The sequence below is a fragment of the Pongo abelii genome, chromosome 5 (assembly GCF_028885655.2).
Source record: "Pongo abelii isolate AG06213 chromosome 5, NHGRI_mPonAbe1-v2.0_pri, whole genome shotgun sequence".
NCBI lineage: Eukaryota > Metazoa > Chordata > Mammalia > Primates > Hominidae > Pongo > Pongo abelii.
The window spans coordinates 108,689,378-108,713,543 of NC_071990.2; the positions used below are offsets into that span (position 1 = coordinate 108,689,378).

General features: G+C 42.2%; 1 protein-coding gene across 4 annotated transcripts in view; it reads left to right on the forward strand.

Moving 5' to 3' along the window:
* Positions 1–24,166, forward strand: part of SOBP (sine oculis binding protein homolog) — a 145,262-nt gene that overhangs the window by 118,852 nt on the left and 2,244 nt on the right. The window lies entirely within an intron of this gene.

Sequence of the window (24,166 nt, forward strand, 5' to 3'; positions counted from 1 at the left end):
GCTTTTGATCACACACCTCATCAGTTAAAATAATTTTTGAGCACATGCCCACACTGTTTACTTATTTGTAAATTGTATAGATGTACTATTGTTGTAGTATCTTTATATAATTATAAATTCTCACACAAATGGAAATGATTAACAGTAACTATAAATAGGCATTCTAATATTTTCTTCCCTTACTTCAGTGAATGATCTTTGCACCTCCTGGGGTACCCCACCCCAGCTTGAAGACCACCACTTCAGAGAGGTATGTATAGGCTGTCATACATATATAGGATTTTATAATAATAGCCCTTATAGACAAGAAAAACCCCAGGTTGTATACTCTTAGGCTACACTCCCTGCTCCTAGCAAATCCCAAGAATGAGTTGGTGTCTGTGGATAGTAGAGAGAAATTACAGAACAGCCCTGGAGCACAATGCAGAGATTCTTTGTCTTAAGTCAACTCATAGTGTAGAATTTGTACTTAACAAGTCAGTAACTGATACATTTCCCAGGACTTCCTGCTTGATCTTGAGGGGCTTTCAGGCTGAGGTAGTAAGTGGTGTTGGCAGCCCTGGTGAGGGGGTAATCTTGTTGCCTAGCTCCATTATGCATAAGGAGTCCTAAATATTAGGAAGAGGACAGAGGTTCCAGGAAGGCCTGCTGACAAAGCCCTACTCCCACCAGACCATCACTGGCCCTAGGGGAGCACTAGAGTGGGAGCAAAGCACTAAGTCAGGACTGGGCAGTGGGGTCATGATCTTAAAGTGCTACCCAAGTGTTGCCAGCTCCTAGTCATCTGGTGCTCTTTCACCCATTCCTGACTGAGGATTTCCAGTTATACGAGGACGTCTCTTCCCACTCTAAATACACATATCCAGTGTCCTTAAGACAAGTTGGGACCCACATAGGGCCCACTTCACAGGAGCTCATTTACAACCACCTCTTCTTAGTCACATCTTACCCAGTTGAAGGCCCCCTGTGTACTGCCACATAGGTTGTAAACTCTGGGGAAAACAGAAAACACTTGACACTTCCACAAACTTCTATCAAGCATGCATCAGATGTCAGGCACTTGGGAGGAGCTGCGAGTAGAAGGGGAATGAAATGGATTCTTCCCTTTCCACAGTACTTATTCGGTCCAGAGCTCTCTCGGGTCTCCCTGAACAAGACAGCCCACCTAGGGCTGCAGAGCTGGCTGTCTTCCTTTCTGGGTACCTCTCTGGACTGTCTCCTGTAAGACGTTTCATGGCCAGAATCATTGCTAGCTCCTGAAGAGGAGTGTGTACCAGAGGGGACTGGCCCATAGAGGCAGCAGGGAGTGAGAGTCAGTGATCTGGGAAAGAAGGGACACAGTAGGTCTGAGCAGCCCAGGGATCCACATGCTAATGTGTGGCCTTTGCTCGAAAGGTCCTCGCAGGTGCCACATGGCTACCATGCAAACCCTTGGGAGGCTCAGCCCATGCAGAATAGTTGAATCAGAATCCCCAAGAGTGGGAGCCTGAGGAGAAGCTCTTCAAGTGATTCTAATGTGTTTTAAAGCTCTTGAGCATTTCAAAGCATTCAGGTCTTGTTCCAAACATGATTATTTGGCTGGTTCTGAACATACCTAAAGCAATAATACCATTTGCTCCAACCACATGCCCACTCTCTCCCCATCTTTCTCTTTCTTTGTGCATGTGTGTGTGTGCGCACGTGCACGTGTGCACACACATACACACGCACATACACACACCATGGAATTAATGAAGGCAGTTGAATACTTGCCTTGAGAAGAGTTGAACATTTGTTCCACTGGTAATTTTTAAATAAATGCATCATTACCATAGTTACCATTTGTAGAGTATGAATTTAATACCTGGAAAACAAAATGATTCTGGCAGGCTGGAGAGAGGCTGTTTGCTCGGCAGGTGCTGCCCAGTGGGACCCAAACCCAGAAGACTTGCTGTCCAGTTGTGCTTTCCACCCTCCCCAGCCAACCCCATCAGCCTCCGTTCCTTTACTTCTGAAGGTCGAATGGTTCTGCCCCTTGTGGCTGCCCCAGTTCCCTCTTCACTAAAGGCTTCAGAGGCGGAGGCCTGTGCTAATAACTGAGAACCGACATGAGGTCTTTGTGGGACTGTCTGAGCCTGGGGTGTTTATTATCCTCCTGAATGGCGTTCTCCCAGAGAGGGGAAGAAAGAGGGGGCCCCGGTGGAGCCAAAGAACAGTAATCTTTCAGGAAGAAAGGAAAAGGCCAGCAACAGCAACAAAAACTTCCTGCAGATGTGGAATTTGAAGGAATCCAGAGAAAGCAAGCCTATTTTTAGCAGGAGTAAGAGTGCAAACCATGATAGACGCCACAGGCTGCTGTCACTAACATTTGACTATAAGCAACATTTTCATATTTAAACATGACAGCCCTGCAAATTGAAAAGAACCAACACTATCTGCTTGCTCAGTAGAAGCTATCACTTTCCTCCTCAGCCCAGTAGGAGGACTGGCTGTATGTGCTGTCTGGCCAGGCCAGCATTGGACTCACCCGTGTTTTTGCCGTGACTATTTACATGTCAGCCACTGATGTCAGGGTACGCAATGGTGGTGACATGGTTGCTGTTCTTTCCGGTCAAGGAGCTGTGCAGTGTTACCTCTGTAGAGAAAATGTCCAGCAGACTTTGCTCAATTAAGGATGTACGTGTAGAAATACAACAGTCAAATGAGCAGGAATAAAAATAGATTAATTTTGAAGGAGTTAACTAATTCCATCGGGAAAACTGGTGAACTTGAGGTGAACCCAAGAATGTAAAAAAAAAGAGAATCCCAGAAACACGAGCTGTGGAGCAGTTTACCAGACCCCAAATGAGACATATGCATTACATCCTCTATACCTTTCATGAATATCTTGCCCAGATCAATATCAGGAGGGCTGGCACACAAGTTCTTTTGAATCTTTAAGCAGCAAGCATTTTTCTAAGGCCTATTAGAAAATAATTTACTGTTAGCATAGTGAGATTGGACAATTTGGGGCAAGATTTCTGAGGACAAGACGTGGAGGCTGACTTCTCCACTGCCCATTCTGACTCGCACCTGTGCCCACTCTGCTTGAGTAGGCGTTAATTATTGGCATTCCAAATGGTCAACAGTGGCTCAACACTGAGTGAGAAGAAAAGGCAGAAGAAAACCAAAGGGCAGAACTGATAGCTTCAGGTCAGCCTGAGTGCAGAATGACAAACTCAGCTGTTTTTATTATTTCCAGCTTGTTGACCTTGCTATACATGCACAGAAGTTTGAACTTTTCTAGATAATCAGCAAAACAAAGCAACATGAGAAGAGAATTTGAAGGGTTTGTTTAGCCTCCTCTTTGTAGACTTAGAGCAGCAGTTTCAAAATTCATTTCCAGCAGCATCAGGTCACCTGGGAACGTGTTAGAAATGCAGATTTTTGTGCCCCATTCAGGCCTACTGAACCAGAAACTGGAGAGTGGGGCCCAGGAATCTGTGGGCTAATATTTTTAAATATTGTAGTTATATATATAAAACATAGCATTTTCTATTTTAACTGTACAATTCAGTGACATTCACAGTGTTTTACAACCAAAACCACTATCTGTTTCCAAAACTTTTGCATCACCCCAAACAGAACCTTTGTAATTATTAAGCAATAATTCCTCACTCCCTCCAATCCCCAGCCCCAGATAACCTCTAATCTACTTCTGTCTCTATGAATTTGTCTATTCTAGATGTTTCGTACAAGTGGAATTATGTTATTTATTATTATGTGGCCTGGTTTATTATCTAGTCTGGTTTATTTTGCCTAGCAGAATGTTTTCAAGGTTCCTACATGTTTTATTATATAGCAATACTTCGCTACTTTTTATGGCTGAATAATATTCCATTGTATGGCTATACCATGTTTTGTTTATCCATTCATCTGTTGATGGATGCCTATGTTGTTTCTACCCTTTGGCTATTGGGAATAATGCTGAAATGAACACTGGCATACAAATATCAGCAGCCTGTCTTTTAACAAGCTCTCCAGGTGACTCTGATGTACACTGAAGTTTGAGAAGCCCTGAAGTTTCCAGAGACCAAGTGCTGTTTTTAAGCAGGAACTCAGAACACTAGGTGGAGGCTGTGTGCCCTACTGCAGCTTTCTGCATCCCAGCCAGGGGTCAAGACTGTAGCCACTTACATCTTATTTCTGCTGCCAAGATCAACATTTAGAGTTTCTCGAAGGTCCTAAGACTAGACCCAGGAGAAAAATGCCTTTCTGGATTAAGGGTTCTCTTTGACCTTGTTTCAAGGTGATGTTTCAAAATATTTCAAAGGCGTGACAGAAAAACATTTATTAAAAATATATAGCCATTCAGTTGTTTTTGACTAGACTGTCTGGACTCAGATGTTTTATGTTACTCCATGATTACCTTGATATTAGATATAGGAATGACTCATTCTACTTTTATGTAGAGAAATCAGGTCTGTTTTCTGAGAATTATAGAAGTAGTAAGTGAGAGGAAAAGGAGAAAGAAAAAATTGTTTGTTGTAAGTTCACAGATACTTGGCTTATGTTTGATTATGATTGTATAAGAATTTCCAGGTTCAAAGACCTTCTTAACTAACCCCTTCGTGTTCAGAAAGGTTAAATAATTTTATTGCAGTTTTACAGCCAGGAAATGACAAAGTCAGGATTAGAATCCAGGTCTAAGTCCAAAATTGCTGAATAAATCAATTTATACTGGCTTCTAGAAGCTTAAAATAGTATGCCTTTCAGAGATATTTGGGTTTTTAACAGGGGACTCCTGGATATATCATATTTTAACCTGAAGAAATCCGCCTTCAAAGGTAGAATATCATACCTAAGGCAGAGGAAGGGGAGGTCTTTTCAACAATCACAAAATGATCCATGTAATCTGCAAGCTCAGCTCTAGCAATCTCTGAGCTGCAGGTTCAGAAGCATGTTGTGTTTCATCTTGTGTCACATGTTAAGAATGAAATGGAGATGTAAGCCAGAGCAGCCTGGCCCATGATGGTCTGGATGTTATGATGCCTTAAGTACAGTAGGAGTAAGGCAGGTGCAGTGGCTCACGCCTAAAATCCCAGCACTTTGGGAGGCTGAGGCGGGAGCATCACTTGAGGCCAAGAATTAGAGACCAGTCTGGGCAATATAGTGAGATCCCATCTCTACAAAAAAATTAAAAATTAGCTGGGTGTGGTGCACACCTGTGGTCCCAGCTACTTGGGAGGCTGCAGCAGGAGGATCCCTTGAGCCCAGTACGTTGAAGCAGCTTGAACAGTAGAGTGAGACCCCATCTCTTAAAAAATGTATGTATGAAAGGACAGTAGGAGTAACTGAGGATGTTACCCTTGGGACAAAAAGGCCAGGGAGCACGTGACACTGTTGCCAGGTTTATGAAGGGCTGCCATGTGGAGGAGGATGTTGTGCTAAGTAGCTTTGAGAGAGAGAGGGCCAGGCCCATGGGTAGGGTTTGCCAGAAGGCAGTTCTCTTCTCAGTATCAGAAGTCTGCTAATAAGAGTAGGATTAACACTTTTTTAAAGTAGTGAGTTCCCCATTAGCAGAAGCATCACAGTAGACTAAGATGAGCAGCCAAGCATATGGCAGCAGGGCTGCCTGCATGGACTGGAAAGTGCAATGAAATGACCCCTGGTGCCAGTGATCTACTCCAAGATGTTTTGACCCTGAGGTTTCAAAAATTGCTGGATTGTTATTTGCTGAATGCAAAACCGGTATCAAAAGGGAATTTGATGTTGATCTATTGTGTTAGCTGTTTTAAAATATGCCCCTCCTTGTAAAAAAAATCACTAAGCATCATTGACGTAAATTTCTGAAATATTTAGAGTTAATTACTGTTTGGGGATTTGTTTCCGTCTGGTTATAAATTCAGTGGGAACATCATTTTGAATGTTTCCTGATAACTGTGTACTGCTCTGACCTACTGGCGTCTCTCTTTTTATGCTGATAATTAGAGAACTCAAAATGGAGCCACTCCCTGAGTAAGGACCTTGGGTTCTAGCAAAGCAGGAGAGATCCAGCTGGAGCCTGCGGCACCCATGGGGACTGTTTGTGTTATTCTCTATATTTCATGCAGCCACATTAGTGAGGTTTGAGGATTTGGGTGGTCGGCATGATCATGGTCTTCAGACATTTGAAGGACATAAACACAGAGGAAGGAAGGAATTTATTTAGCTCAGAACAAGGGGTATAATTAGAGTAGGAGTAATGAAATAAAATTAAGGAAAGAAAGATTTAGACTGAATATTAGTGGGGTACTTCCAAGCAATAGATTTATTAAGCTTTTAGGTATTTTCTAGGGATTATTACTCTGTTTTCCAAGTCAGTTGGAAATCAGAGGGACAAAGGCTGAGATAATCTTGAGGAAACGACAGCCTTTGGGTATGGGGCAAAATGAGAGGGCTTCACTTTGTCCCTCACCTGCCCCTAGTCTGTCTTATAAATGTGAAAAGCTCAGTGGGCAATCCCCTTCTGAATTACTTCTGTCTACCTATAGCATGTGCTTGGTTTTTTGTTCAGACCAGGAATTATTCAAAGGATGGTGTGTTCCCCAAGGGAAAAATCTGACTGTGAGAATCTGGGGAGAGTTGCTACCTGCCCTGAGGTTGGGCAGGCTGATTTCTGCTTGTTAGTTCTGCCTCTGGAGAGCAGGAAGAGGAGGCAAAATTAAATCAATTCCAGTTATGGATGGGAAAGGATTTTGAAACTCTGGGTTAAAAGAAGATGACTAGTTAGAGACCAGCCTGGGCAACAGAGTGAGACCTTGTCTCTACAAAAAATTTAAAAATTATCCAGGCATGGTGGTGTACACCTGTAGTCCCAGCTACTCAGGAGGCTGGGGTTGGAGCATCACTTGAGCCCAGGAGATCAAGGCTGCAGCGAGCTAGGATCATACCACTGCACTCCAGCCTGGGGTGACAGGGCAAGACTCTGTCTCTGGGCAAAAAAAAAAAAAAAAAAAAAAAAGGAAAGAAAAGGAAAAAAAAGGATGCCTGCTCATTGAGGAAGGGTGGGGGGGGGGTGGGGGGCGGCTTCAGCCATTGTGGAGTCTCTAATAAATCAGGAGCTTTTCTTTCCCTCTGGAGCCTTTCCTGTGCACTCTTGGGATCTACTTGTCCTTTGCAAAGTCTGGTACAGCCACCTCTCCCATGGGGAAGGAGACACTCAGCTTCCTGGGACCACCAGTCACAGCTTTAGGACTTTAGCTTTCCTGGACCAGCCCTGACGGCACCATGCGTTGCCTGGATGGTATGCACGGACCCAGGCTTCCTTCTGAGACTAAGAACAGACATTTGCATTGAGGTATTTTGCATATGCCATTGATAGCGCTGAAAAGTAAAACAATAGAACAATATACTAATATCTGGGAAGATTTTCTTGGGACTTTCAGTACATCTAGCTTCCTCTGTGGTCACAAGGGTAGGCAGCTGGGGACTCTTTTCTATTACTGGGGTAGCTCCCTTGTAATTTTCCACTTTGAATCCTACATCTTTTTGTATTAAGTTAAATGGTGTTTTGCTCTTTAAAATAGCCTTGTAATATGGCTGGTCTGCACTGCTCGCTTTGTCTTAAAAGGGAATAAAATTCTTAAATTGAAACCAAATCGGAGAGGGTTCAATGGCGCTCTCTGCGAGGGGCCGAGCGCGGATTCGGGTCTGATGATTACTTTGACTGCAGAAACAGTGGGGGCTGTAATCTCCGAAGCAGCGGACACTTACAGTGACGGTTAGCCCAGTACTTTGATTTAGACAGCGCTTGGCTGTCTTGCCTGGCCTAGAATCCCTATTCCATTGAAGTCTGGCCTCAGGCTGTCTTCTTGGGCAGTGCCATTTGCATCCAGGCGTGGAGAGGGCCTCTGTGTCCTCAGGGTGCCGTGTGTTTGTGGTGAGAGAGGATGAACAAGCAGCAGAACCTCGGAGCAGCAGACGGGCTCCCGGGCAGTTGCTGGGCTGCTTCTCTGAGCGTCTGCCGGGGATGATGAAATGGGAGGAGGCAGGGAAGGCTCCAGAGCAGCAGGGTTCACCCGCACACCTAAACTCCTAACGGCATGCGGGCATGGTATAAAACAGGTGATCCCTTAATGAGGTTTTGATGTGTGCTCTGGCTTTTGAATTTTATGCTGGAGTGTCACCGCAGTGTGGGGTTATCTCCAAGGAAACCCTCATATACCTTCCACATCCATTTTCTAACCCTGCTTCTGAAGAGGGCAGCGTGCCCCAGTGATCTTAAGGGGCATTATAAAACTCTCGAGATAAGATTAATTTGGATTCTTGCTAATTTGAAAAGTCAGTGTAGTCATGAGGAATGTATGAGTGTGCTGAAAAAAGTGGAACCAGCCACCTTCTAAAAGGCAGGTAATTATTGCACAGGGTTGGGTTGAACAGAGGGTTTGTGTCGCGTTTACTGTTGGTGATCATCAAAGACGTCTTAAGCTAAGAACACAGTTGTCTATCTCAGTGTGACTCCCGTTTACTGCGAATCAAGCTGCAGGAAGTCCAGCTGATGTAAATAGATTAATATTTAAAAAGTAATACAGAAGAATGAGGTTCCAAACATGAAATGTTTAATTATTGAAAACCCATAATGGAATTCCAATCCAAACTCATCTCTCACATCTCACTGGTGTTCAGCAAAGAAGCTCAATTAGCTGGGGAGCCTGCTACCCCACAGCTTGATTTGATCATCCCAGGGCCAAGCCCTTGCTCTCTCTTAAAGTGCCTGGCAACACAGATGTGGGCAGCTTGGGTTGTTGTATGCCTCCTTTTTTTTTTTTTTTTTTTTTCTGAGACGGAGTCTCTCTCTATCGCACAGGCTGGAGTGCAGTGGCACGATCTCAGCTCACTGCAACATCTACTTCCCGGGTTCAAGCAGTTCTCTTGCCTCAGCCTCCCAAGTAGCTGGGACTACAGGCGCCCGCCACCAAGCCAAGCTAATTTTTTGTATTTATAGTAGAGATGGGGTTTCACCATATTGGCCAGGCTGGTCTTGAACTCCTGACCTCAGGTGATGCGCCCGCCTCGGCCTCCTAAAATGCTGGGATTACAGGTGTGAGCCACCGTACGCGGCCCATATGCCTTCTTATTACATAATTGTTGCAGCCCTTTTTAGTCAAATTAATGGGTAAATGACTGTACAGTGTGAACAGGACACTAGAGAAGAATTTGCGTAACTTCTAACTGCTACAATTCAGGAAAGTTAGGTGACCTTCCAGAAATCACAGTATTAAGGGCATTCATAGTTCGTTTGGGTTTATCAGGCCATGAAGTATTTGTCTGGTTAGAAGAGTTTACTTAGTCTAGGGGTAGCTGATCACCCATTCTCCTCTTGAGACCGTAGTTCTTTGGCCCTTTAGGACATATGTGTCACTCACTCTGGATAAGGCTGAATTTGCGCAGAGGCCTGTGGCAGAGAATGGCCAAAGGAAGAGATAAAATGATCAACATGACTAGAATAAACCCTCATCCATAGACCAATGGGATTTAGTACAAAATCAGTGTGCCGGCAAGGCTGTTTGAAGTAGTTTTCTTGATTTTATGTTTTTATTTAGCATGACAGTTAAGGATAGTCCTTTGTGTATAAATACAAAAAACAGAGATATGCCATTTGTTGTTGTTTGGTTTAAGTGCACGTGAAGAGGCTGCTCAGTTGTGGCTCCTTTCTCATGTAATGCTCAGGAATTCATCTGTCATGCGGAAAATGCAGCTGTGTGACCTAAAATGCTCTTGGGTGGAGCCTCGGGGTTTGGAAGGTCACACCATAGGTTCTGGTATTCATGACATCCTGTCGGGCTTGTGGGCTGCGTGGGGTAACTAGAACTGAGAGGACAGAAATTGAGTTTGTAGTGACTGCAGAAGCTGAAACCACAAGATGAAATATAATAGGGTCTAGGCCTCAGTGAGCACAGGAAGCTGATTAGAGGTGAGCAGGGGTGGGGGAGCACTGAGGCCGAGAAAAGTGCCACAAGGGGACGAGTAACCTTGATTTCTGGACAGAGCCTGTTAACATGCGGAGGGGCCCATGTGTAGGAATCACCTTCATCTTCTCCTGCAGTTCAGTTACAACTGGTAGTTGCATCCTGAACCCTTATCATGTGCAGGACGGGGTTCTGGGGTGTAAAGGTGCCATGAGATCCAGGCCCAGTACCACAAAAGAAAGCTTTAATTAAAGGAAACATGATAAGGCTTAGGTTTCCTGGCCCCATCTTATGCATCCAAGTGATTAAGGTAGCATTTTTCAAAGTGTTTTCCTATAGAAGCCTACTTTAAAAATAAAAGTTTTGTTTTCGAAAAGCTGGGGAAACTCTGGATGAATGAAGTTAAGCATGTTTCTTTTCTGCAGATCTCCTCAAAGGCGTAGGCATGGCAGCCTGCACTGAGGACCTCCAAAGAAGAGCAAAGAATATGCAACATTTCCCAAGCTTATTGGGCCATGGGATCGTTTTTGGTGGGCAGAGTATTTATTGGTGGATCTAGTGTTTCTCAGCATATACTTTAGGAAATAGAGAGTTGGGGCATACTGGTCAGTGGTAGGGTCGGTGGGGTGGGGGGCAGTTGGAATGGGTTTAGGAATAGACAAGAACCTGAGAGAGTATTCATATTTCCTTTCTATGGAGACCCTCAGAAATAGTAGTGCAGGTGTATGCAGGCTTCTATAAGAGGCATGTCCTGGTGTAAACTTTATGCTTTTGCACCTGCAGAAGACAAGGCCTCCCAGCCCTTGGATTTGAATTGGTCCACCCAGACTGAGGCTGTCCTGGGTACCCCACACCCATAGCAAGATACAGGGTCATTAACCACCAGGAGGGAGTATTATGGGATTAGGCAAGGACCTTGAAGTCACTGCCCCTTCCTAGATTTTCCTCATTTTTTTTTAGCAGAGAGTAATACCTGGAAGGTTATGGTAAGGATTAAATCTGAGAAAGTCTGTCAAGCTGGGTGAGACTTTTGGTCTTCCTAAAGTTATGGAAGCTTGCCATAAAGAAACCCAGGGAAATCAGAAAGGTGGGAATAGTCATTGCCACTCATCCTTGTGGTGCCTGGGCAATTGTTCTGGCAGTGAATGGTCCCACAGTGCTAATAACTGAGCCACTGGACTGCCTTACTGCTCCCAAGGAGCAGGCATCCTTGCTTCCTGATTTAGCATGTGGCCATTAAAGATTTGCAATTCCCTGCAGTTTGGCTTCTACTCCATCCACTTCCAGCTCCCTTCTCCCCACTCTCTAACTTGTGACCTATGTTTCCCTGTGGTTTCTGCACATTGCCTCTCTCCTCTGTGGTCCTCTGGCTTTATTCCCATGACCGCGCTCTCCACCACTATTTAGTCTCTTGGCATTATATTGATTCCAAACTTCCCAAATAAGAACATCTAATTGGTCCATTGAGTTGCTCTGTCCCTCTTAGGCAGAGCCCACACCAACATCTTCAGGTGTCTTTAGGTCCAGGCAGCTGCAGCCAATGAGACAGCAGGGCCATGACCACAGCAGGCACCAGCATCTCATGGGCTCTGTTCTGATACAGAAGTAGTTAGCACACAGTTCTTTTCCTCCTCCTCTTTCTTCCCTCTCCTGTTCCTGCCCACTTTTGGAACATGCCAATCTGTATCAAAGGCATGCCTTGATATAGCAGGAAATACCCAGTAACACCTTTTATTTCACCCTTAGATACTAAGCACTGAAAGAAAGAAAGGCCCACCCTCACATATTTAGAGCATCCGCCATATTTCTTTTTTCTGTGTCTCACCAGATCCAGGGCATGTTATGCAGGCTGTTTGAATTAGGCAGCTCTGTTATGCTCATTTCTCCTCTTACCCAGGAGCCAAGAGTCCAGTTGTATGAAGGGTCAGATGGCAGTACAGTTTTCTTCTGCATCTCATTTCCTCCTTCAGAGTAGGCCAAAGAATGATGTCATTGGTCATACAGAGGTTAGGAAATGGGGGGTTTCTACCCAAATACTGACAACTGATATGTAATTGTTGCTAGTCTTAATTTACTTAGCTCTAAAATAAGGTATGTTATCTGGCTGCTTGTCTCTTTACAGATTTCTGGTGAGTGATATTATGATAGTACTATTGAGCCACTTGAATTTATTGGAAGAAAGGAGCTATGTAAATAACAGGTGTGTTTAAATATATGTGAATACCTATCTGTGTCCCGGGTTGTCTTGGTTCACACCATTTAACAGTTCAGGCATTTGGCCTGGATGAGGAGATTCAGTTGGGCGAACCCAGGATTCGCTGATGGGGATGGAGTTCTAAGAGGGATCCCTAGTGGAGAATCCAGTATTTGTTGAGCATTGGTTTTCAACCAGGTAGTTAGCACGGCAGGATGGCTAAATTCACAGAACAAAGACAGAAGAGAACTAGGCAAACCAGCAGTCCACAAACAGGAAATAAGCTTTTCAGAGACAAAGGAACCAGTGTGGAGCTCCAAAGAAATCAGAAGCAGTCCAGCACATCCCTCCCACGTATCTAGGAAATTGCCACTAAGCAGTCACTCTCACACAGATTTTAATTAACTAAAAAAGACGATAGGCAACCCAAATTATTCCTTCTCCCCAGGTTCATGAGCCCAACACACGGGGCCTTTTGATTTTGCAGCATTATATACCAGCTGCCATAAATGTCACATTTGTGTGTGACAGAGCATAAGGGATTCCATTGGTAACTCTGGCCCGGGTGACTGGTGCTGGCCTGAAGCTGAGCCTAGGGCTAAAACATTCATAGTGAGCTTAAGACCACAGCCTGGCCCAAAAACCTCCTCATTATTGCAATTATATTGCTGTCAAACACTCCACAAACCATTAGAAGCATAGTAAAGAATTTGGGGGTCAAGTGTTTTGTTGGTTTGGGTTTCTGGGTTTTATTTTTGCAGTGTGCATTTTACTTTGAAGTACACATCAGAGGAAAACTTGTAGTAGGGTATTTTTCTCCCTCTCTTTTTTTTAAAATAACAGATTTAACAGAATAAAGGGTAAGTAAGAGTAGAGTATAGGTAAAACAGTTGGCCCTGTTTTTCTAAATAGGAAAATGTGTTACCTTACATTTGTAATAATACATAAAAACATCTGTATTTATGCGGCGCTTTTTATTTTTTAGAATGCTTCCATTTGCACTATTTGTTTTGATCCTCCCAGCAGCTCTTGAAGGTAGACAGGGTGCCAGAGGGCACAGGAGCAGGACCCAAAGCTGCAGAGTGGGCAGCATGTGGGTCTTCTGAGCCAAATGGAATCAAAGCCTGAGGCACTGATTGAAAATTGGGAGGAATGTATTTACAGATTTAAGAGTCTCATCAAGGAAACTTTCAACTATTAGGTGGCTAGCAGAGGCAACAACTATCCCAATAAACTTGAAAACTGGACATGATAAAGGCAGCTGGGATGATACAAGAAGAGATGTGATTGTGGAGAAGAGCCAGTTCTTCTCAAGAGTAAACAAAGACATTAGCAGGAACAAACAATTGACTTCCAAAGTCTCTCTGCCAATGCAGAGAATGGGAAGGACCAAGTTGCCCTGGCTCGTGGGCACAAAAAGGTGAAAACAGTCTCAGAGATCCCACTGAGACTTGGCACCTAGTCTAGGTGTCTTGTGCCTAGACTAGAGCTAACACAGAGAACTAAAATATAAAATGACACACCCCACAGACATATCTAATAGGTAGGTAAAATGCTTGAAAATATATCCTTGTATAGCAGTTGACACTCTTGAGGGGGAAATGCAAGACAGGAGTTTTAGGAAAATAAAAGGAAGCATCAAAAGAATAATTTGGGGATATTTAGTACAAAATATGGAGCAGACATTTAAAAAATACATTAATTAGCAAAGAAACAAGATATGGGATAATTTATCTTGTTATCTACTAAAAATATTATTCTCTTCAAAACAGAGCAGTTAGTAATTCCCCCCATGCCTTGTGGAGAGTTCTGAGAAGGTGGAGGAACAGTGAAGGGAATCCTGCTTTGACCACCATCTGATTAATCTAGGATAGAGCTACTTGGAATGTGGCTGGAGTGGGGGAGTGGCACTATCTTGGAATATGTGATAGTAGAGGGGGAGAATGCTGGATATGATCAGCCACATTCCCTGGAGTTTAGAAAAGCAGATTTTTTTGAAGTGCCAAGGAAAGGTGGATTTGGTCCGACAATCAGAGACTCAGTGCATTTGGGGAGTTATTTGGGGCTTTGTGTAAAGTTCTGAAAATGAAATTAGATCAGTAAGGCTAGGCTGCAAAAGGAGCTGAACCCTTGGGGGAATGCCCAAGTTAATAAAAGGAGCTAGTAACGCTATGTTCATAGAAGGAAGAAGAAGTAGAAGTGGATAGATCAGTATTTAGAGCAAGTCGTGTAATATTAAACAAAAGAGGATGAGAAGGCAGGGGTGGGCAAATTTTATTTGGTTTCCATTGTCTCCATAAAGAGAATGTTCTCTACACTGCAAAGAGTGGGGAATACCTTAAAGAAGGGTACCAATCCCAAGTCAGGGGGAGAGAGAGAGATAGACAGAGAACACCTGCTATGCTAAGCAAATTAGATCTTCCAGCTTACAAAAGGAAATTGGTAGATGATTTCATATCTACTTTTGGTTAATGTTTGCTCTGTAAAAAATACAGAAATGGACAAATGTTGACCAAATTTTTAAAATTGGGAAAGGGTTTCTGATTTCTGAAACTCTAGACAAGTAGTTTGATGGCTTACCCTCAAAAGACCTTGAATATATTATTAAAGAAATAGTTGATGAGCCCTTAGAAGAAAAAGGTTTCGGTTGACCAGAAACTCAGAGTGAAGTAGGCAGCATAGTAGAGTGAAAAGAGGATGGGTTCGAAGTTCTGGATCTGAATCCTGGCTTCACTATTTGTAGGCTGAGAGGGTTTAGGGAAACCACATCAATTCTTCGAATCTTTGTTTTCTCATTTTTAAGTAAAAATGGGAAAAATAGTAGCTACTTTACAGGTTTGTTGCCAGAATTAAGAGAGAGAAGTGAAAGGCTCAAGCTTGGAATATAACGAATAGTCAATAAATGTTTGTTTTTAAAAAGCAAAGACCTTGGGTAAGCATATGCACAGAGGAAAGAATAAAAAAATAAAATATAAAAAGCGAAGGCCTAACAGTGGGACATGACTGCTGAAAAAAGCACATGCATTCTCGGGTGGCATTAGCAGAGGTATAGTGTTTTACATGAGGGAGGGAGAATTCCACTGGACTCTCTGCTAGTCAGGCTACTGCATTGCATTCTGAGCTCCACCCTTTAAGAGGGGCATTAACAAGGTGAAGTATATTCCTGGGTCAGTGGCAGCTGGTCTCACTATCATGTCCCTAGGAGGACAGACAGCATAGAAGGGCCCTGGGAACTTGTGCCCTGGGAACTGAGTGCCAGAACTGGGCATGTTTAAAAATAACAATCTGGAGCAAATATGATGACTCCTTTTAATTTTTTCAAAGACTGAGATTTGGAAGAGGAGTTGATCTGTGCTGAGAGACCCTGGCAAACAGTAGGTAGAAGTGACAGGGAGGTGGAGTGGTTAAACTTTCTAATAATCAGTGCTGGTTGACAACAAAATAGACTGCCTCAATTATATTGCATAGAGACCTGCAGTTATGTAACAACCCTCTTTAGCAAGCCACCAGGAAAATTGGTGCAAAGGAGAAAGATCGCTATGGTATGAATCACTCTTTCGGCTGTGTAGATGGGTATGAATGTTTGTCTCTGTCACAGGAAGTATGGATGCCACCTAGAAGATGACCTATGTGTAGAAGGAAACCCAAGCTTGCTGTGGGAGATAGGTTGGGTTTCACCTGTGAAGTTCCTTAGAGTTCTAAATGTCAGTGATTCTGGAATTCAAAACAGAAAGTTGTTATCAAATGTTAGTCACCTATCTTAATCCTGTAATTTGTAGGAAAGTGCAAAAGACCCTTGAGATAGTGGGGCAGTATGAGTTTTGAAGCCAGACAGATTTAACTTAGAATCTGGATCTGCCATCTATTGTCTGCATAGGTAATCTTGAGCAAGTTATTTAACCTATCTAACCCCCAGTTATCTATATGATAAGGTATTTGTGGAGATTCAATGAGGAAATTCATGTAGCATGCTCAGTATGGGTACTAGAGCTTAAATAATGCTGCCTGTTGTTACTAGTGTATAATTTATTAGTATTACATCAAATTGGGGCTTGCAGTAGTCACAATAATAAAAGCCATGACTTTCATTAGAGTGTCCTGGAGATATTCGAGGACTGGGCAGAGATGGACACCAGGGACTGAGTTGGGCAACCTAGGGTGCCCACAGGTAGGTTCAGGCTATGGCCCAGGGTGCAGAAAATGTGCAAGAGACTGTCAGAAGAGAATTGAATGAAGCAATGCAAGTAAAGCCCATAGCCAGGTGCCTGGCAGAGCCCAAGCAATCAGTATGTAGTTGGTGAGTGGATGTGATGTCACTAGGAGCAGCTGCAGACTTTTGAAAAGCAGCCAGAAAGTGGGCTAAGGTAGTGGACACAATGAGGGATTATCAGAGGTGCCATTAGTTCTGCTCAGCAGTGCCCTTGACCTGGGCCACCTGCACACAACATAAGCTTGGTCCTGTGGTGTTTCAGGGGTACCACCCGTCACCGGGGTGAGATACAACCCAGGGAGTGAGGAGGCTGGAAGGCAGATTCAAAGTCCCTGGGTAGGGGTCGGGGGGACTGCTTCAGATACCACTGATAATCACAGCAATCCTTCCAAAAAGTCCTCTTACTGATGTCTGATTAGTTGTGTTGTGGAACTAAAACCACATACTTTAGAATATGATTTTTGCCATTTTCTAAAAAAAGTTTGCATGATGGAAGAAATGAGGTGTGTGACCACAGACAGAAGCTGGGCAACTAGCACACTTCACTTTTTAACACATTAGTTTGATGGGTTCCCCTTATATACAAGTACAACCCAAAGTCCTTCCCTGCAACTTTTCTTAAACTCTTACAGTCACAAACAATGAAACTTCAAATATTCATTAGAAAACAGGAAGCAAAACAATAAATGACACAAAAAGAGAGCCAAATATATACTTGAAAAACAAAAAGTTACAATAAATAAGGTAAATACACCTCTGAAAAAAGATTCAGATAATACATTTTAAAAAAAGAGGAGTCACAGTACTGGGTTAGAAGAACAAAGGGAAATTTGACATTGAGACAGTAGATATTAAGGATTTTTTTTTGCTAAAAGCTGTTAGTTGCATTTTAACCTTTAGAACAAATCTGTTGATGGAGGAGAGTGTGTGCTAATTTTTCCACTGATTGCTAATAGACAGATTTTGAACTCCGCAAGGGCAGGTGGTTCCACAGCCCATTGCCTTCTGGAGCACGGTGCAGAATTTATTTCTGAATGAATAAAAGTGTTACAAATAGAAGATCGGTTTTCTCTTAAGCTTCAGTTTGAAGCAGAGATGCTTGAATGAAAACAAAACAAAAACTTGTGCCTCCAGTTTCCTGGGGCAGATTCTACCTCATATGAGGGCAGGAGCTGCATTTTACTCATGCCCAGGTTCCTAGCACAGTACCTCACCCATGATGGGCCCTGAATAAATGTTCACTTTTCAATGAGCAAACTGGATTATGTGATGGCAAATTTTTCAGGGCAGAGAGTAGTTATGATACCTGGAGCTGATAAAATGGGCATGGGACGGCCTGGCAATGGGAGATGGGCTAGGACGTTGCTCCCTTCTTAGGAGGCACATTTTCCATGTCTGTAGTCCCCTCCCAGTTTCCTTTCTTTCTCACATGTTTCCCAGGCAGGGTCGTCACTGTGGATGATCTCCTTTTACAGCTGAGCACTGAGGCTCACAGGGATTAAATGCCTGGCTCCACCAGGAGCTGGAGGTTGGAGGAGAGGACGAAATGATCACCGAGGTTCCTTTCAGGGCTTAATTTCACTGCTTTGAGATTTCTTAGGTGATTTCTGTGCCCTCTCAGGACCAAATAACTGGAAAACAAAGAGGCAGGCATTTGGTACTAGGCAAACCAGGTTTTTTGATGTACGATTGAATTTTTTAGTTTCCATTTGGATGACTTGTATTGTGAAGGAGTAAGTTGCATTCATGCACCTTAAATGAAGCAGAGAGTTTTGTCATGGTATGTTAATACTCTTAAGCAACCTAAAACATCAGCCCAAAGAGAAAAATCATCTTCTGAATCATGTGTTTGGCTGTCAGGGTGGGCCTGCAGTCCCTGAACGCAGGCCGGGATTCCATCTCTTGCATTGGCTGTAGAATCAGAGACTTGGGTCCATCATAAGCCATTTGTTAAAGCTCATTGAGATCCTGAAAACCAAGCCCATCTCTGCTCTGCCTTACAGAGCTCATGGCACATGAGAAAGAGAAGGAACGATCTGCTCCTATGACCTGGGCCAAGATTTCTAGAACCTAGCTTAAAATTTATAAGATAAGTAGAACTTGAGTCACGGTATAAAGTTCCTACAGGGCAGTTTTCTAATGAGATTTTTTCACTTCTAACAAAGATGTTCTTTAGCCTCTCCTTGAGCTCCAAATCTTATTTAAGAGAGAGAGAGCTAGAGCAAGCTAGAGAATGAGAATGAATAAAATACAAAGCAAAACAGACAAACAAACCAAAAAACCCAAATAAAAAGAACTATGTAGCAAACACCAGCATGTTGGAATCTAAACCTGCAGAAAGTTTCTTGTTTTGAAAATGAACTTCTTCATGCATTTGTCTTTATTGTATAAGAGCCCTTGCTGTTTCTACTTTAAATTCCTCTCTCAATTCCGTATGGCTTTGCATGTCTATGACTAGGTCATCTTTTTCCTTCCTTCACTCAAATCCAGCTCTGCAAGAAAAACTTGGAATGGTGAGCTTAGTGTTGGTGTGCCCTTCCCCACTTAGTGGGGGCTCTTCCCTCAAGTGAATATTCTGCCATGGCAGGGTGGGGTCATCCAGTCTTAAAAGGCACCTGATACTGTGGCTTCTGGCCTTTCCTTTGGAAGATAGTTCTGCCATGTAATGAGTCAAGCAGATCGTCCATCAGCTCTGTTTTTTAATAAAATATGCATAGCACAGTTTATGGCTTCCACTATTCAAACAGCAGTTGAGCTGAAGAGGAATGATTCATTTTAATGGTTCTAATGCTCATTTCCAAGCAGCCATGTCGCTTTATCAAGCTTTTGCCTGAATTAGAAAATGACTGGCCTTGGAAAAATAAGAGGGCTCAGCAGGAGTTGAATAGAGGCTTTTCAGGATGGTGGGCAGCTGGGATGCACATAGAATTGTGGGCTGGTTCCTTGTCCCTGCAGACAGCTCCTCTGTTAGCCCTGGGGACAGAGCCTCCTAGGGAGCAAGGTAGGGGCTGGTATCTGTGAGGTGTAGCATGAGTTTGCCCAGAGAGAAACGTGCCCTGTTTTATCTCAAAGACACACAGGCTCATAGGAAAGCAGTGGATGAAAATCTCCCTTTCCCTCTTCATGCAGCCATAGAAGCATCCTCCCCATAAAACGCATGTAAAACATGTGGGACAGGCTGGGGATTGAAAATATATACTCTGTAAGAAGCTTAGTGATATGCCTAGCACACAATCATTAGACTGTTAGCTCCATTTTACAGATAAAGAAACTGAGGCTGAGATTTTCATAATGTTGCACTGCTAATAAGGAATAAAGCCCAGATTCATGCCAACATCTTTTGAGTCTAAATCCCATGTGATTTCCATAGCCTCTTTTGCCACTCAGGGACACTGAACTAGGGCCCTGCTGGTGGCAGTGTCTAGACCCAAAGGAACAGTTGATACTGGGATCACGGCATTCCAGGGTAGGGCTGGGAGCAAGTGCTCAGGTGGATCAGTCTGAGGCCCTCAGCTCATGCTGTGAGGTGACTGTCTACAGGCAGAGCAGACCCCAAAGCCTTCAAAACACTGAGCACCCCTGCCCACATCCCTCCATCCTCCTTTGCTTCACTTGAATGAGTTCATGATTTTTGAGCTGGCCTAGACTACAAGATCAGTGCCACAGTCAACATGCCAAGGCCCAGAGAACCTCCCTCTTATGATAAGCTACAGTTTTGCTTAAGGAGCTACAACTTCTGAGCTGTTACCTAGGAGATATATTAGTAGACAGTCAGATGAAGTGGAAAGCACATGAAGATTTTTTGTTTTATTTTTCAAATTGTTGATGGCATTCACGGAGGTGCTAATATCTTTTTTTTCTTTCTTTTTTTTTTTTTTTACTGTTCCATTGCTACAAACATCTTTGCCCAGTTAAAGATTTCAGCAAAAGGGTTTCTTAATTAAATATTGCCTGATGCCAGATTACCTCTCAGAAGGCAGTGGTGGATTCCATTAAAGGCTGAACTTTACTCCCACAGCTAACAACTGATGAATGTGTTAATTAGGAACCCTGTCCCCCTCCCCCAGTTGCCTGAGTTTTCTCTTAAGCCCAGAAGAACCTGTATATTGTGCCCGTGTGGGTAACCTCATGGCATACTTTGGCCTTGACTTTGACGTTTATATAAAAATAAAGGCTCAGTTGCCAACATGAATAGCTTTCTCTCTTTCCGGGGAAATACAAGATGGAAAGAGTTATAAGAACCACAAGTCGTGCCTTTCGGCTTTGTTATATCAGGAGCAAGTGATATATCTGCTGAGGCAGTGTCTTTGGAGCAGTTGAGCGGTGTAGGTTGCCACACATTTATTTCACAGGAAAGGAGTGAATCCATCAGGCCACTGAGCTTATAAGTACTACTCTGGCAGTCAGCCACCCAAATATAAATACTCTAAATGGACTAAAGGAAATGTTCATTCTGTTGTTTAGAGTTGGACCCATCCCAGGAAGGTAAATTTAATCTTTTTGAGGACTGCTGTTATAGGGTTGAATGGAATACGCATTTGTTTATCTCCTTTGTGATCTTTTTGTCTTCCTGGTGATACATTATGTATTTGTGATACGAAGCATTTCAGCTGTCTCACTCAATGGCATTGCATTTGCTGGTTGTTGGGTCCCCAGATTGGCATCGTTAAACAGCTTCAGCCTCTGTCCAATCTGGGACCTGTTAGTGAGAGAAGTGGAACCAAAGAGGCCAGATTCCAACAGAAACAAAGCTGGGGTGAAATTAGGGGGAAATCATTCCAGAGCTCAGCGCGTAAATCCCTGCACTTCTTAATCTTTATCTTTTAAAGTATCTGAAGGAATTTTGGTACTTCTTGGCATAATGAGGAAAAAATAATTCCTCAAAAAGTTAAAAAGTGAAATAAAATGTAAAGCTGTCAGTGAAAGAAGGAAAGAATAACCCGCCACACCACAATTCAGAAAACCAGAGTTTATGAGACACATGTTGTGTTTTCCTGGATATGCAAATGTTGTTTTATTAAAGAGAGAGGGATATGGTATATACTTTCATCTGACTACCACATCTTAAGTAATCAGTTCAGGCTCTTATGATGAAATCTTTAATTACTAGAAGTGTGTCATTAGTTAGATGTAGAATGAATGATAGTACCGTGTTTTATTGCCTCACATGATATAGCCATTTGTGCCATAAGTTCATTGACCTCATCTTAACTGATGAGTCCTGTAAGACAGACTTGATTCATTATTTCTTAAGTGACAGTTTTTCCTCTAATAATTTTTTGCTTCATCAGAAAGATTGCTTTTCTGTATTTTTAGATCAGTATTCTGAATTGAAATTTAATAAGGCAAGGACATACACACACTCTCTCTCTCTCTCTCTCTCTGTTTCTCTGTCTCTCTCTCTCTCACGTTACCCAAAACAAGATAGTCATGAACTGTCACACTACTACTTGAACACTTTGGGATGCTGCTGAAAATCAAGCAGCTAACCGTAGGCCTTTGCTTTGATGGGAAAGTTTGATGAAATAGGATTTTGCTTCTAACTTTGATGTCTGTAATTCTTTTTATGTCAAAATAGATGAGATATGGTGGAGAATTCTCATTTGACAATTGGGATAGATCTATGAGCATTCCTTATTCATCATTGGATTACTGAAAGTGAAGGAAGGGAAGGGAGAACATATAAATTATATTTAGATTATTATTATTTTTTACTCCATTTGAAAATATTTATTTGGCTTGAGGAAACAGGAATCCTTTGGAGGCAAATAATTCAATCTGGCAATTTAAAACCAATTAAGGATTTCAGAAAACTCTTCTCCCTTATGGCTAAAAAATAAGATCCAAAAAAATATGCCAGAAAATGGGTATATTATTTTAATTAGTTTAATTCATTGATAATTTTTTTTAGTCAATGATTAAAGAAGCTATTTTTGATCCTTCACTTCAAGCTTGTAAATTTGCACTTCAGGCTTTCTATGGATGCCTAATATTGAAACAGAAGCAGGTGGTTTTATTTCATAGTGGAATTTAAGTGCCACATCATTATACATTAATTTTATTTAAATGATCAGGTTTATAAAACAGTAACTTATATGCATCATGTTTCTAATACTTGTTTTCTTAACCTTTATCTAGATGAAAAATTTGAGGGTCTGATGGATTCTGTGGGTCTCTTCTCATCAGAGACAATTCTGCACTTTTTTGTAAACTGGGCATCTCAATTATGATAAAAACTTCCCTTAATTCAGGAGGAACATGAAACACTATAGTGAAACACAGGAGTATATTAGCATTGAAATTTTTTTTTTTACCACTTTAATAACTGCAACAGTTTTGATAGCTAAATTGAAAGAATGCCTTTCTAATCATCAAAGGTAACTCAGCAGTTTTCTCATTCTCCAAAATTTTTTGCAAGAAGTAGTTTGAAAGGGCAATTTGATGAGACTAAACAAAACACGGATGTGTGCCAACATGTTGTTCAATCTCACACCATCAAGTTTATTACCTGCAAATATCAGTGGAAAAAAAGCGAGAAGGAAAAGAGTGGATTTATACATACAGACCCACATCTGCCACGTGCGTGTTCGCCCATGATCACATACCAGCATGCCACCACTGTTTACAATCAAGGAAAGCTGAGAGTTAAATGAGATGAGTATTCAAATGCCCAGCATATGTTGTTTTTGCATTGTTTATGTGACCAATCATTATTAAAATTTATCATCTCTTAATTATATCAGTTTATGATAGTTTTTTAAAAAAACCAACACGCACCAACAACAGAACAACAGACAGCCTCTTCAACAAAAACAGGGTCTCATTTAGAACAATATTGGAACCAGTGCATTATTGGGGGAGACACTCAAATTCAATAGACTCACCATTGCACTGTTTCACAATTCTTTCTTTACTGCTACATATGGCTTGAGTGCTGAGAAAATGCCCCCCCCACCCAAAAAAAAGGAAAAAAAGAAAAAAGATTGTGTGTGTAAAACTCTGTCAAAAAAAAGTAAGGCACTGAAAGAACTATTGAAAATTTTGACATCTGTTTATCTGTTTATAGCTATGGCAAGATTACTCATATTAATTCTTGTTTAAAATGCCATATGAAGGAAAGACATTTGTGCAAACAAGAGTCATATTTGAATTGTAGATCATGTCTTCACCATCTGTGAGAGCTGATGGTGTTGCAAAATTAATGTGTTAATGAAATCACAATAATTTCTCCAAAGTAATGGGTTCTGAAGCTGAGAATGAGTATTTTTTGAACTTTGATGTCTAGTGATTTCCAATTGGGAAAAGCTCTCAGCCTTTAATTAGTTCTGCAGCCCGACTTTAAAATAAATTTGGTGATGTCTTTCTTTTGCCAGGAGTAGATTTGAAGGGGGGAAAAAGCCATAACAACTTTTGGAAAATGTTCTCTGGTGTTTGAAAAGTTGTTAAATAAGACTGCCTGCCAAGAAATGTCACCAAAAATTCTGACTACTGAGAGAGAGTGGGCAAACAGCTCAAAAAATAATTCTAGCTTGCTGCAACATCACAGGTTGGGAATAGCTAAACCTCACACAGACTTCATGATTAATTCCAAGTTTCTCCTTGGAAGCCAGACATAATGATGTTCAGCGCTTTGTGTTATTGGTTAACACAGTACACTCTTTCCAACTGCATTATCAAACATAGTCAACAGTGTAAAGTGACTTCGCATGAGGAGAATTGTAAGGGGTAATATTTCAAGCCCATTGAACTTTCTGGAGAACCTTTCCCTCCAAAACTCTTTAGGTTTGCATTTACAATGAGCCTTTCTGACAAGTGAAAATGTGTGGGCAGGTACATTGGACAGGTATATATATT